Source organism: Athene noctua, chromosome 4 (genome assembly GCF_965140245.1).
Source record: "Athene noctua chromosome 4, bAthNoc1.hap1.1, whole genome shotgun sequence".
In the NCBI taxonomy this organism is placed as follows: Eukaryota; Metazoa; Chordata; class Aves; order Strigiformes; family Strigidae; genus Athene; species Athene noctua.
In genome coordinates, this window is record NC_134040.1 from 30,829,277 (window position 1) to 30,849,619 (window position 20,343).

Here is a 20,343-nt window from a genome sequence, read left to right on the forward strand (position 1 = left end):
ACCACCAGTAACCTCAACAGGGCGAGGATGTCACCTTGGCAGTCTCATGCTGGCTTACAGCAAGAGCCTTATTGACAGAAACCAGTTGCTTCATAGATGATTGACAGGAGGAGCTTTTAGGGGGGTGGTGGTGTCATGCCCAAGAATACAATACCAGCATTTGCTGCTCCGCTGCTGTGCAGGATGTTTTCAACAACTAACTCCCCAGATTTAGCATAATTGTACAGCACCTAGCACAGCTTGGCTTAGATAAATAAAATTAAATACTGATTTGTAAGAACTTCACAGTGTTGTGACACTGCAGTAAATCAAGCTCCAGTCCAAGCTAGAGACTTGAAGCTCAGGAACAAATGATGAAGGAAGAACATTGTCATCCTGGATATCCATATAGCCCAACTTTCAGCCACAAGCTGGAATAAGAACGGTCACATCAGTGCATGAAATAAACCCCAAGGCTGTGAAAGCCAGTGACAGTGAAAGCCAGTATCATGGTAACACATTTTTTTTAAAAAAGTTACCCAACAGACTGCACCGATTTGAAGGAGTTTGCATCTTCTGTGTTTTCACTGTTTAGAAATTAACAGCCACCAGAAGTATTTAAGAGGATAACAAATCAAACCCAGACAAAGAGCATGGGCAGTAAACACAGAGAGTAGGTAGAGATAATGCCTTTTATCTCCCTGAACAGCAAAGCCTGTAGTTGTCCCATCCCAATGAAACATTTAACCAGCCTTGAGCTTAAACCCTGACTTACCATCACAGTTACACTGGCAGCAGTGTAGCAAGAGGGCTCACTGAGCAGAGCAGCAAAGCCCCACCACCTCCACTCAGTCACACCATCAATTATTAACCCAGCAGTTCAGGAGGCTGCACTTGGGAGTAGCACGGCACAAAATGAAAGAAGCTTCAGGTAGTAACCAAGTAAAAATGAGTAACTAAGGCTAAAAAAGAAATAATTAAATGATGAAAGATAGTGAGGAAGCTGCTAACACAGGAAGGGAAAACTAGGTGCCTAAACACCAGTGGAAAAATGACACAGTCTGAAAGGGCAGCAGTCAGCTTAAATCCCAAACGGTGAAAGGCAATCCAGTGAAGAGGTGTCACTGGAAAACAGGAGTGACAGAGATGAGCTGCAAAACAGGTAGAGGAATTCAGCTCCAGTAGCTCTGAAGTATCATGGCTTGGGGATAATGAAATCCTCAGTCAAGGGAAAGGGTGGCCAGCATGTGAAGAGAAAATGGATTCCAAACAGTACAGTAAGATCACCAAATATTAGTTGGTTTTGGTTTTTGATTGGTTTGCTTTTCTCTCTGTGTATTTATGTAACACATTTTAATAATGCTTCTGGCCTTGTTTTTGGACTCTAAGCACGTGCATAACGAATCCTATATCTGCTGATTAAAAGAGGATGGATGCCTTTTCATGCCCTGTTTCTCTGCTGCACAACCCAGTAGGAGGTAGAGGTACTATCAACAGAGCAGTCATGCTCTTCTTAGATTGACTGTGATAACAAAGTTACGTTGCATTCTTCCCCCAGACCCTACATCAGCTGTTTTCTCCTGTGAATGAGCATCTCTAAACGAGTCACAACCATCCTTTTATGTGGTTCAGCACTGTATGGCCAAAGGGGCTGGTCTGCAGCTATGTAAGGAAACTTCTCCATGACAGCAGCATTGCCAGCTGCCAAGTAAAGTTAGAAGCTCATTATTCTTCCAGGGATGCTTTTACCTGGCCTTCTTTTCACCACGTTAGCTGTGAGCATGCTGCAACTAACATCTGCCTTTCTTGGTACTCAGCTTGTTTTGCCGAGAGCCCAGACACTGCTATCTTGCTTGTTAATGTTAAAAAATACCCACATAAAATTGCTAGGAGACTTGGCACCTTTGACAGTCACAGAATTAGCTCTTTAATGAAGGCTCAGCCCAGCTGACAAGTAGCTAGACTTGGGCAGGTCAGGAGATGTGGGCATTGTCCCCATCTAGTGGCTCACCCACACCAGGAGAAGAGTGGATCACAGCCAGGAGGGTGCAGTTCTTCTTCACCCTCAAGCAAGAGCGCAAAACTCTCAGTATGTGCAGAAGAGCATAGTCCTTACTACTCCTATGAGAATTCAGCTCACAAGGTCACTCCCTATTTCATATTAAGAGTTTTATAATGAGGCATCAGGTTGAATGCTTATACAAAACTATTTGCCATTAGTCAGAGAAATTTTAATGATGTTTTAATATATTATCTTTCATCAAACTATCTTACCTGGTAGCAGGCCTCCCAGCTTTTCCCTTATTGCAATTTGTACCATTAGCTGCTTCTCTCCAACCAAAGTTTTTATAGATTACACTGACTTTATTGTTCAAAGTAGTACTTGTTTTGGAGGCCATTGGGCAGCCTCCTTGTTTCAGAATACTCAACAACAGTTGTGGAAAACATTATAGAGTGATCCATAGTCCAGTAATATGTATTATATAGTATTTTACATTCAACAAGACAGTGATTCAAATTCCAAAGATCTGGCTAAAAAAAATCATACAATAATTTCCACCAACCTTGGCTTAGTTGCACTAAATGCCAAAGGGGTGAGTCAGTTTGCCTAGTTCTGAAACTTTGTTCAAGGGAAGGTTATAAAATGCTAAGGTGCCTAAAACCTTATCATCAAGCCTTAGGGCCAGTATTCCTCCTACACATATCTTTCTCTCTCCTTTTTTTTTCCTTCCCCCCTTATTTTTAAATCTGTTCTACCTATAGAAAAGTCACAAAGTTTTCTTTCTGCCTGAGATGTAGTAGACCATCTCCTGTGGAGATTTGTTATGGGCAGAGGTGTGACACATACCTCAGGGTAAAATGTTATTAGCAGGAGAAGAGATGGGAGATCCTGGAGCTACTGATTTAGCAGATAAGAATTCAACTTGACTTTTAAGATTATAGGAAAGACTGTTAGAACTGGCTCTTAGAGGAAAATAATTGTATTTGAAAGTTCAGTACATCAGTACAGAATGTCTCTGAGACAACAAACAGGAGCTCCAAAATGTTTCTTCTGCCAGGCTCCAGCTTAAAACCAGCTGTTTTTTCAAGTTACTATTAGTCAAAAAGTCCTTCTCAGAGTTTATAACAATCAAAGCACTTTGCAGAGCCTTTAGTGATGAAAGGCATTTCCAAATGAATAGAAAAATCCAACAGTACAGTAGGTGAATAACCCCAACTTTTTAAGTTGTAGCTCAAGCTGTGAAACCTAACAGAAATGTCATACTGTGCCTGCACGCATAATAACTTCAAAAACCAGAACCAGATTGTTTGAAAAAAAAAAAAAAAAGTTTTCTCTGTGGCTCATGCTGGAATTTACAGAATAAACCAAGGTTGGAAAAAGTTTTTTGTTGTGGAAATATGTATCTGAAATATCTGTTAGGAATGTATGGAAATATATTCTGCTTTTTCGTCTGTTTCTCTCACACGCCCACGCAAACCTGATTTGCTCTTTCTGACGATTTCATGGATACAAAACTTTACTCAGCATGTTAAAATGAAAAAATTCATCCCAGAAGTAATTTGAGAATATTAGGAACAGCTGGACAAGATTTGAGTGAAGAGAAGACCTGAAATAGACAGTATGCAGGTTGACCTAAGCACACTACAAAGAATATGCCCTATGAATGAACTTACCTTAGCAGAAGGTAGTATTTCTGAGAAGACTTGTTGCTGTCATGCCTCTAGTTGTCAAATACTATGTTGGTTGAGGTAATAATTTCCATTTATTGTTTTTTTCAAAGTTCAGTAAATCCAGACTTGGATCAACAGCTTATGTCAGAGCTACAAACTGAGACTCCAAGTGCAAAGATGAGTTGTAGCAAAATGGGCAGGCTGTGGGTAACTGCTTCTCAAAGGCACACAGTCTACCTGTTCAAAGGAAGTCAATCATGTGGCTGAAGCAAGGCTATGCGAGCAATTATGATTGACTCCTAAAGGGCTTCCTAAACATGTGCTCATCCTAATTGACATAATAAATGCCATCGGCATTTCACATACTAAATTATAAAATTGCATGGCTAGTTATGTAACAAAAGGTGTGTTACCGCTCTGATTTGGCTGATTGCTCTGGCTGACTTTGGCAAGACAGGCAACCTCACAAATACCACAAGCTTGCTTTCAGTCATTTGACCAAATGACAAAACTGTATTTGTGTGTCTGGACACCTGCATTCCCCAGCTGCCTTCCAAAATGCTGATAGCTGGGAATAGGTACAACAATCCGTGCAAACTGTGTGAGGTAGTGCATCCCCCATCCTTGTTCCAAGTGCATCTGGTGTTGTCTCTGCGTTGGAGGACACGTCTGCCCACCCTCCTCCTGTGTTTCAGAGCGAGGAAATGTGGGCCTGCAGACCACTATGGAGCTATGGAGTGCTCCAGCCAGGTGCTCCTCAGTCCAGACAGTGTAGTGCCCAGGCATTTATGGACCCCCACTGGCTACATCACAACAATGAGATATTACACAGAGACCTTGCTGCTACAGAGTAAAGTGTAAAACTTGGAATAAAATTCATTTGGTTTAAAATTTAAAAAATAAAATTAAAAAATGCTCTGTACCTTCAGCACAAATTTGGTTCTTGATATTAACTCCATGACACTGCTTCTGCCCTCTTTCCTAAAGAAAGAGAGTATTTCTGCACATGTCCTCTCTCTGTAGTCTCTTTGTTCATCCCTGCTCTTTTGTTCCCCAGTTACATTTGGAACCATTTTTCAGTTTCAGCCCACTCTGACAGACTGGCAGAAGCCTCCATATACATTAAATTATCACAATTACTGTGAGAATGGGTGACTGAGTAGGAGAGAGAAAAAAATTAATGTTTCTGCAAAAAGTAAGGCGGCAGAGTGAACCCAAACCATACCAGATATCAGTGAAGACAGTCAGGAAAAAGGACCTATGCATAGGCAGCTCTCAAAAAAACCTAATTGGAGCTACACCGTATTAGACAAAGCTACAGGGAAATAGCATTCACTAATTCTGCCCACTGAACCCCAATATGTAATACAAAAAGTTTGCTCTTCTTCCCTTCCCCACTTACAGCTACCATGCCTTGCCATGCACAGCAGGACAGGCACTGAGACAGCCGATACTGTCAACAGAGTTACCTACCTGAACAAAAAGGTTTCTCCCTAGGCATGCCCCTTGCTTTCTGGCTTCCTAATGAGTGGATGCACTTTTTACTATGTTCTCAAGGCCAAATGTACTCAGCCTCTTTGAGAAGAGCAAGATACCCCTGCCTCCACCATGCATCGATTGTTCAGGTACTCCCTGAGCTGGCCTAGCTGAAAGAGCAAAAAAACCCAACTCCTCATGACCCAAGTACATCAGGGGAAAAAATGACCTAGTGTGACTGTAAGCTGCTGCCAGTATGCAAGGGTAAGGGGCTAGGGGGTACTGGGGATCAGGGATAAGGAGTTGGTCGTGTTTGGGGTAGATGGAAGGCACGGCTGGATGGTGTCACTCTGGTTGCCAGTAGTGCCCATTTAGTCTCAGAGAAGACTTGCTTGTCCTGATTAAAATGTTTTGCTCACCACACTATGAAGATTCTCTCTTCAGACAGAAGGTAAGTAATCTCTTGGACTTCCTGACCTGTGGGACCAAAAACATTTACCAAAAAAAAAAAAAAAATAATATCAGCCTCACCATCAGTACTCTCTAAAATGCTTTAAAATAGCTTTTATCTCTTTTATGGTGCAAACTCTATTGTGGTTTTGCAGGATGACATTTATTTTGGTAAGGTTGAAGAACGACCTGCCCAACTCACTTGCAGCTTCATAACGTGCGAGTGGCTCAGCCAGCACAAACACATCCCAAGAGCACCTGTACATCCCCTGTTAAATGTTCTCTCCACACAGACAAACACAACACAACACAAAACTGCTGCAAAAGCTACAGCATCTGCATGAACAACCCAGCATGTGGACCACGTGTTCTCCATGGGGGCTTGCCCTACTTAACTTTAAAATAACAACACAATAGGCGGAGGGAAATGTATGGGAATGTGAAAATCTTAATACAGCTTCTTAATATCTCTTTGCAATCCTCTCCCAAGGCCCCAAGTGGGCCAGCGGGGCAGGTGGGCAATGCTACCTCCCTGCCCCCTCAGCAACAGGGGAGGGAAGAGATGCTGAAGAGGAAACGAAAGGGCGGGGGTCAAAAGCACCGTGGAGGACTTCTCCCCCAGAGACCATTGAAGTCTTACACCTCACACTGCTTCTCATTGCCATGGTGGCTGCCACTTTCAGACCACACAGCATGTCTCACATGTGATCATGAGATAACATTTAATAACTACAAAGTGCAGAACATGTGATGGATAACCCTGCTAATAACACATAATAAAGTAAGCCATGCTTTAATTACACTGTGCCTTTACAACTGCTCCTCTGATCCAGAAGTCTCTTAATGCTTGACAAACTACTTAATGAGTTCTCACAACACCCTGTGGGGACCTTTTTTAGGAGCAGCCCTCAGTGTGGTTAGGTGAGTAGGGGAAGGGGCAGCTAGCTGCTCCCATGCCATGGGGCTGGGATCCTGTGAAGCCTATGCCCAGCCTCCATCACAAGAGTCCTTGTGCAGCAATGTGGCCACAGAATTGCTTCTCTCAGACATGATCTGATGGAAAGCTGTCCCAAACTCTTGACTTCTATAACTGCATCCTCTCCTTTATGAACATGCACCCATGCGGGGAAGCAGCAAGATGCAGCACCTGGTTCCCAGTGTGACTCGTGCTTTGCATAAAGCCTCTAGCCCACTGCACTCAATGGCAAAATAAAGCAAATTCAATGGAGCAAGGATTTAATAATCTGTTTCTCAATTGTACTTATGTTGCACATAACTCCGGTACTATATTTTATATATAAAATAATTGTTAGATTATTATTATTACATATTATACATGTAGTCTATAATTTAAGTTATAGATCTGTAAATGTCTGTAACTTAAATTATATCTGTATCTTACTGTTTCCTCCTCCTGTCACTTGGATCCACAAAACCCAACTGAATAAACAAATTCTAACCAGAAAAAACAGTCCCTGTTGAACAACCACAGGAAACAGTGATACTCTGCTCTTTAAAATAAAGCAATGCAAAAGCATTCCCTGCAACCCAGTCCCACTGTGACAGCTGCCAGGGCACAGTCCTATTCAGGAACCTGGAAAAAGGAGAGCAAAAGCCCAGGCAGAGTAGTCAACAAGTAAATTTCAACAGCTTAGGAGAGTGTTACAACCCAGAGGCAGCCTGCTAAATAATGGGCAGACACACAATATGCAGCTGGAAACAGAAATTTCAGGGGGCAAGGAGCAGAAGTTAGGATGAGCTTACAGGCATTTTGCAATGTGGAGTGCTGAAATTCACATTTAAGAAAAATGCACTGTTTGAAAGAGAGAAACATATTGCACGTTGAAGACGTTGAATCCAGCAGCCCAACTACTGTGGTCTGTCTGTCAGTTTTCTGGTGCTAACACTGGTTACTTTTTTGGGTCTTGAACAAATCACACACTGTCTTTCACTCAGTTATCTCTTTTATGGGGTAGTGCTGACAGCACCCATTTATATCTGCCGATAGTCCCTATTGCTCATTCGGGAGTGACCTCTGAGCTAGAGCTTATAACCGTCTTCCACATAGAAAGGACTGGGGAAACAAAGTGGAAGCAGCTCTCTAGCTGAGGCTGTGCAATACTTTCCATTCCAGGGCATCTTTTGCAGGAGGATAATGACTAAGATCCCTGTCCAACAAATGTCTCAGCAAATAAATTTTGTTTATTAGTGACCAAGCCCTCAGCTACCAAAACACATCCTCTAGTGCCTGTTTCTGCTCTCATCTGCTCAGTGCTGGGAAATGGTATCCCTGAGTATGGTACTACTCACTGGACTTGATTCATCGTTTAATTGGGGCTTTGTGGGAACTCCCCAATAAAGCCCATTGCTAATTAATGCGTATGTGTTGCTGATGGCCTTGTAACATTCTCCTTAATATGAAGAGGCTTACAAAGGTTTTGTCAGCCAGGACACACAAGTGACACTAGCCTAGGAAAGATAGTTATGTTTGTAGCTGAATTAATATCTGCTTCCAGAACCGGTTCTGCGGGTGTGGAGACCAACTGTGTGCTGCTTAATCCTGTGATGAGAAACCAATTAGGAACTACATGCTCAAACTGTCCTGCTTCCTGCATCCTTCCACACGGTCATATGTAATCTGCTGCATGCAGGCAGGCAAGGGGATTTTTTCAATTCTTTGAAATTCCTCCTACAAGTCATAGCTATTTCAGTGCCTCAGACCCTTTTTGACTGGATCTAAACTGTGACATTCTTTTAAATAACAGTAGTGTGATTAGATGACTCCTCAAGACTGAAACTATGAAAACCCAAAGCTATGTTACAAGATACTTTGCAGCACTTTCTACTTGTAAAACTTGTGTGAACTGATACTGTTAAATATATAGTACAAAGAGCTACAAACAAAAATCATCTTTGAAGGAGAACAGCAAATAAAATAACAGCATCACCCATATTTTTTAACATCAGCATCTCAACAGTATCTATACCATGTAGCTGGAAAGCAAAAAAACTAGGGAAAAGGGCACTAGAATTATATCTAAAATCAGACAAAATTGTATCTGCTTTCAGACAAGGCATTTTCTGAAGCAATGCATCAATCCAGAGAAGTATTTGTCATACCTTAATAAGAAATTACTGGCACATGGAAACATTGTTTCATTGAAACTTGCCATTTTAGTAAGAATGTTGTAGGCGTATTGGAGTAAAACCTGGGGAGGGAGGAAAGGAGCCTCTAGACAGGTAGGGCATTTCAGGGTGTTTAGCTCCTTGATTTCCTTGTAAAGGAGTAATTGATGTTTACTCGGAGGGATGGCAACAGTTGGAGGCAGTTGTACATGACAGGAGCTGCCAACTAACCATACCCTGAACATTTACCAAAGGTGAAAGTTTCTGTTTGTGTTGAGTACCCTCAAATCACATGATTCAGGTAATGATCGTTTTTACAGATTCAGCCTGAGCCTCTGGTGAAAGCCTAGGAAAGACCAACTGCACTGTTGCACATCCCAGTTTCTAGGAGCAAAAAATCCAGTGGTAGAACCGGGCATGTATTGCAAACAAGTGCCAAATCAGGCAGCCTTGCATGATACCAGTGTCTGGCCATTTTAACCAGTGAGGGGCTTCATTAGCTTCCCAAAATGCTCTGGCCACAGTCCCTCAGAATCCGCTGCAGGCCTACATCTGCCCTTGCAGTGAGAGGAGCCACGAAGGCCAGGCAGCAGCACCCAGCCTGCAGACAGGACTGACAGCTCCAGAAATACATGTGTGCTTCCTCCAGCAGCCAGCCTGGAGGAGAATCTCTGCATTTGAAAGCCTTTGCTAATTTACCTTCCTGCTGGAAACGATGTTCCTTGATTTCCTGGTTTGCAGTGAAATGAAGCTAATCTATCATATCATCCTGCATGCAAGATTTATTCATGTTTTGCAAAAGAAAAGCTATGCTAGGGGGAAGACGCCAGTGCCTTCAAACTTCTTCCAAAAAACAATTAAATTTTCTCTTCTAATAGGCAATCACAACCCTGAGCCAGGAACATTCTTCTTTCGAACTCTGTGCTACAATGAAGTCCTGATGCAGTTAATGCTCAAACACATGGGTTTTGAACAGCCTTCCAAAAAGCAGAACTTGTGTGAGTGAAGGGGAGGACACTTGTACAGGGCCATGAAGAAATAAAAGAAATTAGCAGCAAGAGAAAGAATATTTTCAGGTGGCAAGAAAAAGATAATGAAGAGACAAGCTTCCCCAGATTGATTCAATTTATATTTTGGGAAAAAGTACATAGGCTCTGGGGTTTGGGGTGGAAGAATGTTAAATAGCAAAGTAGTAACAGATTACTTCCTTAAGAAGAATTTTCAGTCTCACAAAAGTGGATGGGAGTACTGAGGATACAAGTCTTATCAATGCAACAGCTTTCCAAATGCCTGACGGTGAATCCTGACTTGCATTTACAGATCGGCATTTGTGCTTTTCCAACAACAGCAGATAATAGTGCTGTTTCAGTAAAGCAGTGGAGCTGCCTTGTAATTGTTCTGCATGAACCTGAATGAGGAAATGAAAAGCACTTTGGAGAGTGGGATGAAGAGGGAGCTCCATTTCTACAGGAAACTGGGAGAACAAGCACCTTGTGTAGTGCCCAGTAGTCACCTATGATACTCTTGCTTTTCCTGCTGTTGGAACTCTTTCCTAGTCATCAGGCACCTGGAGAAAGCATGACTACAAGTCTAATAAGCACAGCTTTCCTGGTTTTTATATTTTTCCCTGGTAGATGTCAAAGTAGCTGAGAGCTCGATATGAGGAGTCCACACCTCGTCATTAAAAACACCCCAAAACATTCTTAGTTTTAAACATTTAAATGGGTCCTGATGATTTATGTACTTTGTCTACTAAGAACTTTTAAGTATACACTTCAGTGTGTGAGGACATCCACATATCCTCATATCAGTCCTGGGTTCTATCTTGGCACGTCTGTGTATATACATGTTCTCACATGAACGATCAGGCTCACTGGTAGAAATGAAACCAATAAGAAGTTATGTGTATTCATATATCTTCACAGGTTTGCAACCACTGCATATATCTATACTGAATTACAAGACGATTTGAGTTAAGAACTAAGTTATAAGTTTAATTAAGCGGAGGGGAACATGAGCAAAGATAAAAACTAAACCAAGTTCTCTTTCTCACCTCAGCTGCAGTTATATGCATAAAATCAAGCTGCAAGATACAGCAGGGGCAAACATACCCTGAATTTACCTCCTACAGCTGCAGCCAGACTTTGTGGGTTTTAACCTGGGGGAGGGGAAGAAATAGGTTTTCAGAGGATTAATAAAATGATGGGCTAAAGCAGCTGCAGTGCTAATGGCACCTCTCTACAGATAACCAGTTGAATTTTAACACACTTTACTGAAGAAATAGACCTTTTTAGCAAAAGGAAGACAGAAAACCAAACACATCTAGCTAACAAAAGGTAATGAACTAAGCATGGCACTTTTACATACTAACAGGTAGTATGTATTTTAACACTATCTACCGAGAAACACAGCAACCTACAGGTACACTATACGGCCTTCTCTGTGAGATTATGAAAATAATCCCTGCATTAGATTATGGGAAAACTGAATCACTAATGACAGACACAGTAAATGTTTATCGCTGCCTTGCTGTGTGGCACTCCCGGCGATGCAGGCTGAGGATCGGATCTGCTCTGTCGGGCCACAAACCAGGGCTTGGTTTGTTTGCCAGAGCGTTTCGTTCCACCTTTGCTCCTCTGGAACAACCAAAGGGTAAAAGCAGGAACAGCATAAAAACCAGTGCAATTCTTTTAACTCACCTGTCTGGCTTTACTGTGTCTCTTATCCACTGCTGGCAGAGTCCTACAGGTGTAAAATCACTGGGCTCGGGCAGGCGCTGCTGGGCAGGGGAACCGCACTCAGCCTTCAGCCCTGTTTCTGCAGGCGGAGTGCGGCCGGTGGATGTGTCAGATGGGGAAGCCTGTGGCATGACAGAGGGCACAAAGAAAAGCTGAATTGCATAAACCTGAGCAATTTAACGTTTAGAAAACCACACCCTCCCGGTCATTTCTCCCGCAGGCAGATAAGCATGTGCAGGCTGCTCAGACAACAGTGTTATTTGAAGCTTTACTTTTCTTTCCAGCATATACCAAAGTTCATTTTCAGTTTGGCTCTTCCTTGTACTTCTTCTCTTCTTTCAGCTTTGCAATCAGCATGGTTCAAATTTAATAAAGTCAAATGGACCATCCTAAAAATTGCTTCAAGACAAAAGATTTGTGTTGGCTTTCCCCTTGAAAAAGGAAGATGAGGCCTACAAGCTCTAATCCTGTGTCCATGCTTTGCAAGTTGGATCTTCACATTGCTCCTGTGCATTTAAACCATGTAACAGCATAAAAACTTGAGCCATGTAAGGGCAATTTGGTATCAGCTGGCTGAAAATATGAGCTCTGCCAATTTTCTGAACATTGCAAAATAAAGACTACTTTAAACCCTCTTATCCAGTAATTTTCAGTTTTAAAAGTAACCAAGAAAGGCATAAGAGGTACTGCAGATAAGGTGTTGTACTACTACACTGTAATGTAACAGCTGAGTGTGAATGTTAATTATGAAAGCAGAGGCAGCAAAAAAGATATTTTTTTAAAAAAATATTTTCAATGGAGGAGAAGAAACTCTGATCTTCCAACTACATGAATCACTAATTAATGTAATAACTTCAGCCATCATAAACATTTGCTCCTAAGGAAGGAAGTGTTATTCAGGAAGCAAGGCAGCTCTGGAGATGGACTTGGAGCAAGCAACTGCAGTATATGCTGTAAACGGGTGTAAGGAAATCCCTAGCTTCTGATACAAACATCTATGGCTACCAGGTCTTGGTCTCCAATTCATTCTTACACAAGTTTGTTTCCCTTCAAACATTTTAAAAGCATACTTGCTACTTGGGACTATAAAATCTATTTTCAAATATTTATTTTAAGAAATCATCAAGGGACCTGTCAAGTCCTACCAGCAAGTGTGACAGTCATGCCCTTAGCCTGATGGATACTTGTTTGCAGCAGTATTTTCCTTTCCTGCCATGACAGCACAGCACCTCTTCTCCAAGTTCCTCGAGGAAACCTGGGATGGGTCCCTGTCGAGCCAGCCTGCTGGTGCTCAGTGCACAGTTGCCCAAAACCCTGGTGTGTGCCAGCAGTGCCATGCTGGACCTAGGGCACTGTGCAGAGATGAAATGCTGCTGCTTTTCCCTCAGGATGGGTGCAACATGGAGAGACACAGCCTGCACAGGACCAGAGGTCCACAGCAGTCACAAGGCCAGATATGCAAGCCTCATGCATCAGCTGCCTGCAAAATTGAACTATGCACATGTAATGCACTTTTAAAAAACATACTTAAGTTACAGAAGCTTAAACATTAGCAAATACATCCCCACAGAGCAAAGAGTGTGTTTAAATCCTTCCTCGCATGGGAGGTCTCTCCAAGGCAGATCACTGTAGATCAGAAGCTCAGAGCCTTGCTGTCACAGGTGACCACATCAGACACTCTCAGTTACAGACTTAATTTCCATTTTAGAAACTAGCCAAGTGTTCACCCCCTCCCACTGCCAAGAGGCTTTTCTAAGTTTCCAGACTAAGGGCCAGTTCAAACTCATTTGTTCTCACACTAATCTTCCTGGATTGCTTAAATTGCCTTTCCCATCTTATGACATGTTTTCCTATTTTCATTTCCACTCAAACTCTCTAAGACTCTTCTGAGAAGAAAGGCTCTCCACTCTCCTGCTCACCCAAACAGCCCTCTTAGGCACTGATTCTTGTCCCAATTCTTCACTCTGGAATATGGCATTAATATTTCCTTACACATACCAAGCAAATAATTTCCCCAGAAGGTAAGTTATTTATTGGCTCTGAACCAAAGGGCTGGTGAGCTGTACCTGTGGATGGAAGATTCTATGCTGAACCTGTCTTTCATCTTCTGGGGAGGAACACAGAATGATCTCCTCTGAACTGCAGCCTGGGTACCGAATTATTTACAGATTCCTTCCTTTGCCTACAGCTGGCTAAAGGCTCTGGCAGTTTTCCTTCATCAACAACACAAAAAAGTGAGATTTCCCTACTACAATTCATTCTTTTGCTTAGAAATGACAGCAGCATCTCATAGATCTGACTGGTACAGTGACACCTTCTTAATAAATTTCTAATTCCCTGGTATAACTTTATACAATGGAGGTGAGAAAGGTTACATATTTGGCTCTGGTTAATTTTAAAACAAATTTGTACAGTCTGTCTCAACCGTGCAAATACAGGTATCAGGACAGACCTTTCCAGTTGCAGATATTCCATACTGCACTACTGCTGAAATTATTTCCAGGAGGACAACATGCCATAAATTCTGTTGTATTAAACTTACTCATTTACTCTGACTAAATGATTTCAGCATATATTGTAATCATTGGCAGTACACACTGTGCAAGCTAAATTAGAAGATTAATCAAGTCAGATTATGGGAAATTGTAACAATCAAATGTTAGGTGATAACATGGTAATGGATGTCATCTGTGCTGTGTTGAAAAGATCACCGTGTCCTGCAAACAGGGAGGCCCATGCAGCCTTCTGTGAAGCCCTGTGAAACCTGAGCAGATGAGGTAGGGGGCAGTTTAGCCCTCTGTCTGCTGCTGACCCATCTCTTCCAGCCCCTGGGCCAGGCAAGCTAGCACACTTCTTGCAAAAAATGGAAATAAAAGACCTATCTCCAGTGCATGTTACATTCCTGTCCACACATCTGGCAGGGGACTGAGCTATGCTGTCTCTTTCAAGTACACAATTAATGTCCAGTGCTGTTGAGTATTTCTGTGATGTCCCCACAATGGTAAAATATACCCTTGTCCCTGACCCCCACGGATGGACAGTAGGATGGTCACCGGAAGGTGGAGGGCAGGTAGCCCTGGCTGGCACTCAGCTTGGTGGAGGAGCAGCAAGAAGGGGGAGCCAGGGAAGGAGCGCCAAGAGCTGTGGCTCATGGCTTGGGGTAGTGTGGACAGACCAGTCAGGAGAAGATGGCATCCCCCAGGATGAAACTGTCTCCCTTGACCTCGATGATGGCAGGTCACATCCACATCTGGCATGGGCATTTGATTCAGTAGTCTCATGTGGGATTGTGCCAAATATATACCTCAGCTTGTAGAGGCATAACAGAGAATAGGAATAAACTCTAGGGGAAGGAAGATCAGATTTAGAAACAACTCAGAATGAAGACCAGTGTTTCCATGGCAGTTGCCTCTCTCCTTGCTTCCTCTTTGTGGAAAATCAGCAATCTGAATTGGATCACAAAAGGAAAGATTGACAAGCACTTGTACTGTGGACTCTGGAGACTACTGAGTGCCACTGACAGTCTGCTTAGAAATGAGACTATGGACTCTGCAGTCATTAATCACCAATGTTAAACTAGCAATTCTGTACAGTGTGACAGTTTACATAGGATGTTGACTTCCAAAGTTGACCTACTTGGTGCAATTTACAGATGGCAAGGATCTTCCACAGTGTATGTTACTCTGGGAAGTCATGTTTCATTTGTCATAAAAATTTACTGTATCTCCTGAATCTTGTACCTTTACATTTTCTAGAAGACTCCTGTGAAGGAAAACCTGAGCATAATAAAGAAAATAAACCCACAGAATTAAAATAATCTCTTGTCCTCAATTAATGAACCAATAATAGTACCAGCTTTGCAACTACTGTTTTCTGAAATAGACAGCTTTCATGGGCTGAGAGAACACAGAATTAAATACAGCCCTACTAGGAAAAACAAACAAAAAAATCAAACACCCCCCCCCCCCCAAAAAAAAAAAAAACAAACTCAAAACAAACAGCAACTTGTGCTATACCAGCAACTAAAATCATCCCACCAAAGATCTCACGTGGCATTCTTCAGGAAGGGCTCCAACTAGGAAAGCCTGCAGACCCAGCTGTACAGTCTCAAGTGAAGCTTGGGGTCCTTCCACCTCCTCCGGAAAAATCTGTGAACACATGAGCTGTACATACATAAGCAAAACAAACATTCAAGTGGCCAAATCACTCTGGCTGTTGGGAGAGGATAATATTACAGATAGTCAGGCTCTATGTTTTCCCTTGGGAGAAATTGTTGAAGTTAAAAGATTAATCTGGGCTCTCAGCACACTCATTAATTAAATTGCAAAGCAAGCTCGTTACATAACCAATCTCAGGACAACTATATTTATCTCATCAAGTTTCACAGTGGGGGTGGATTGCTGACCAAGGTAATGCAAATACCTTTTGTGGGATGGAAGCTCTCTGATCCGTTAGAAACATCAATCCTATGACCTACCCCAGTTTTTTGATTACCTGTGTCTTTTTAGAAGAATATGTTTATGTAGTAACTCCCAGAGGTCTTTCTAGCATGGAGGGAGGGGGTGAGGAAAGCTGGGTTCACTCTAGAAGTGGGTAAACTGAGGCACTTAAGTGACTTGCTCCTAATTACAGCATAGAGAGAGGACCTGAGGAAAGCTGGGTTTAATGTAGAAGTGGGTAAAAGTGACTTGTTCCTAATTAACAAGGAAGTCTCTGTCATAAAGGGCATTTCACTAATTCTCCCTTACTTTGTTATTCACAGTAAAGGGCCTGTTTGAGGTGAAGTAAAATGTCTGTGCTAAAAGCATGCACAAATATGTAGCATGAACAGTACATCCTTGAATTAACTTTTACAGCCAGGTTTATATCCTGGGAGCAGTTCACAGAGTTCAATATTAGAAGAGAGGAGGATGTTATCTAGCCCAACTTCTTGCATGACACAGGCTGCTATATGCCCTACTCTGTGCCTTTTATGGGCGCCACTGCCTGGGTTTAGCACCATCAGCAATCTTTCTAGAAAAGCAGCCCACCCTGGTTTGAAGAACCAAAAGGTGGGGAATCCACTGGTCTCTTTGGTAGCTTGTTCTGAGAATTAATCATTCATACTTTTAAAAGCACATGGATAATTTATTGCTAATTTGATGACACTGCCACAGATTATCATCATCAATTCATGTTACACATTTCCTAACTGGCTGAAAGAGCCCTTCCTAAACTAGTATCTGCATCTTGTACCACTACCTGCATTACACTGCTGCTATCACCCCGTTACATTTTTTATGTGGACCAAGAAAAACACACTCCAACTAGCAGGTATATTACCTAGCACTTAGGTAAGATTTTTGCTATTCCTTACATTCTCCTCCAATTTTTAAATCATATTTTAAAGTGCTGGCTCTGATGTGATTGATGTTACTCCACATGAGTCCCCCCATATGCATACATGCTGTAAACACAGATAAAATCAGATGCTTGGTCTGACTTGACTCTTCTGCATGTGTACTCAAGGATCACACTAGACATTTTGCCCTGCCATAGGACTAAGACTACATGCTGAGGTTGTCCATTAAGAAACCCAGAGTCTTTCTGAAGTCTCTACTTTTTTCCTAAGCTATCTTCTCTATTTCTGTAGATATGCTACATGTTCTCTGCTTCCCATTTATAATTTTTCATTTGGCTGTATTAATGCAGTCTTTTTCTTTTGTCCGAACTCCACTTTTTAGACAGTTCAGATTCCCTTTGCTGTAGCACCATGCATGATCAGTGAGTGATCCAATATTTTTCCTGCAAGACCAAGAAGTGCAAGACCATTACAGAAGTGGGCTGAGTCCTGATCTGACTCTAGAATCTCACTAGAAATATCCTGACAAGTGTGATTCTGCATCAACTGTTTTTGATACACCAGTTCTTAGCCACTTGACATGTGCTTACACAAGAATGTAAAATGCCTAATTTTTGATTAAATTATGTTAGGATATTGAGTTGAACACTTTCAGAGTCTATTCTGTCTATATAGTTACTTTATTAACCAAGCAGATAATCTTACATGTTCAATGAAAACAGCATTGTCTGCCATTAATAGTATTCCCATTCTTTATTACTTCATTTCCCATATAAGATTCTCTATTTTTTACTGGAAGTGAGATCAGGCTAGCTGCCCTGCCGTTATCAGAATTATTCTGTTTCTGGTGTTAGGACATTGGCAAAAAAATAAGGAATATTTCAGTCCTGGAAAATTTCTCTAGTATCCCCAAATTTATTAAAAGTTCACATCAGTGTGTCAGACAATTTCTCAGCCAATTTTTTAAAAAAAATTTTTTTAGGATGCATAACTGCAGGTTATACAAGGTCTACTGCTTTAAAGCTGTGTTCCCAAAGCAGGAGTTGTCTAACATTCTCTTAATAACAGATGGGCTGGAAAAGAATTCTCACATGGTAGATGTACATCATCTTGTTTCTTTCCAAACATAAACCAGAAATATTTTATGAACATTTCAGCCGTCTATGCATTTCTTATTAACAGTTCTATTACCTTCAACCCTTGTCTGGCCTCCACAATTGCTACATTTTTTGTCCTTATGTAAACGCATATTCACAACACCATTTGCTTGCCAAAAATAGATTTTTTTAGCCTTTGCGAGTGATTTCCATACTTCATAACATATAAATAAGAACTTATATCTATCTCCCTTTTTCTAGCCCTTTTTTTCCAATATACAGCCACACAGTTTATTTAAATATGTAAGTACTGTGTATATTCATGTCCACAGATGTGTCTATAGATATGTATACATAGATAGCCCCCTTTATAGGTATGTGTGGACAAATATATACCTATTTAAAACACATGTGTACGCATGTGTAAGTACATTTCTACTTTCTGTATTCTTTTGCCACACATGTTGTCTGAACAATGTTTTGCCCATTTAACAAACTCCTCTTGAAAATTTTGCAGTTTTCATTCATAACTTTCTCTTCCTAGTCTATTTTATTAAGGGCTGACATTGGCTTTGGGGAATTGGCCTTTTCAAAACAGAGTGTATAAATATTAGTGTTTGGGACTGTTTCTCTTCAACTATATTGAATGTAATCAGGTCATGATTACTTCTTCCTGAGACAACCCCTGATTTCCAGTCTAATGGAGTAATTATTTTTTTTCTATTATCAGGCTGCCTGAAAGCAGAATTCTTCCACACCAGGTTTGACAACGTTTGTTTTGCAGAACTACTGTCTGTATTTAATGCTACTCTAGTGATGTTTCACAGGGAGCTGAATGAAATCTTCAGCACGTCTCTAATAATCACACAGTTCTCTTCCCACATGCAGTGGTAGCTCATCCTGTCTTTATCACCTCTGCCCACTCCTGCTTGCTCCTGGGCTTCGTTAATCAGCATGTTGCACTACATTTCTTAAGATCATGCACTTCCCATTTCTAAGTTAGACAGATATAAGTCACTGGGTCATATGCAAAGTCATTCCTCTCACACAATCTATTTTATCTCCCTTAGTCTGTTTAAACAGCTTATACAATATTCTGACATACTGGTCCCTCTAGCACTGAAATCTGAGAAAATTACACTGAATTTAACTTGATTATTGAGAAATTCCAGTTCCTCTTACTTATCACCCAGACTCCCAACTTCAATGTTTCCAAATGCATTTGTCTTTGGATCCTCTACCATGCTGATTTAATTTGTTTCTGACATGGTTAATATGAACCACATTTACTTTCTTAACACCCTTCTGCAGGTTGTTACTTTAAATACAGCTGTGGCAGTTCCTAATAGTCAAGAATTTTTGTCCCCCACCACACCTATTCAATCTCTCCATCATTTAGTACTGCATATATTACAAGCCAATAGGTGGTTTTGCTCTGTGGTATGTAGTCAGTACAAAACCAATGGAGATATTTTGTGCTGACCCATGGGATGCTGACACAGGCTGGCTGAGACACTGTATCTGCAGCACTATTTAAATAATGACGTTCATCATTGTTCTTTCTGTGTTGGAGCATCCTGTTTTTGCAGGTGGCTTTGCAATATAATTCAGCAAAAGCAATTTTTAGTATCAGTGCGAGTACTCCACTTAGGTCACACAGGTACGACTTACCAAGGAATTGCAGTCTGCTGCAATACTTACAATACCTTGCAGTCACTGGACTATGTGCTGGCCTGTGGAAACTCTCTGAAGAGACACAGATGTGTTTCACACAGGAGGAAGAAAGGCATTAGTATCTGCACATGTCTGACAGTTACCCACTCATAGCTGCTCTTTTTCACACAGTGCAAACTACGAAGTTCTGCAGAGCCTTTCTGGGAACAGGCAGGGTCCATGCCAGTGCCCACAGTCATCTCAGACATCCCTGGTCACTGTGCTAGTACCTGCCTTTCCATAAGAGGACAAAACTCTTTGGGGAAGCAGGTTTCACTCAGCACCACTGACTCAGACTGCACTGAACACTCTATTGTCCCTTAAACCCTGTGCAATTTAGCTAAAGGAAATCAGGGCCCTTTTTACCAAGTATGTTACTTCCATACATACCATAGGAACTTGCAAAGATGTAAATTCAACTCAGGATGCTATGGGCCCTCTGTTCTTATCTCATAGAGGCAAGAGATCTTCTCCTTGTGTGGAAAGGTTGTATCTTTTATTAGATTAATTGCTACAACTGCAAGAATGATGTGCTTTTGAGTGTGCAAGTGTTCCTTTGGTCACACACACTGTAAGTTCTAGTATATCCACACAGAAAAACAAAAAAGGTATCAGCTGGTGGGACAGACCACAGAGGAAGAGGTCACTCTGAAGAAGGTGAGATGTTTTCAATACACTGGTTCCCGAGCAGCCCAGAATGTTCGGTCTGAATGTGTTATTGCTTGGAGATTGAGGCACAGAGTGTTGCTGA

General features: G+C 41.6%; 1 protein-coding gene across 1 annotated transcript in view; it reads right to left on the minus strand.

Moving 5' to 3' along the window:
• LNX1 (ligand of numb-protein X 1) overlaps positions 1–5,579 on the minus strand; it is a 77,826-nt gene extending 72,247 nt beyond the window's left edge. Inside the window, exon 1 of the mRNA XM_074904803.1 lies at positions 5,547–5,579. The gene's annotated coding sequence lies outside the window, so the exon portion shown is untranslated. The remainder of the gene's footprint in view (positions 1–5,546) is intronic.
• Positions 5,580–20,343: the final 14,764 nt, after the last annotated feature.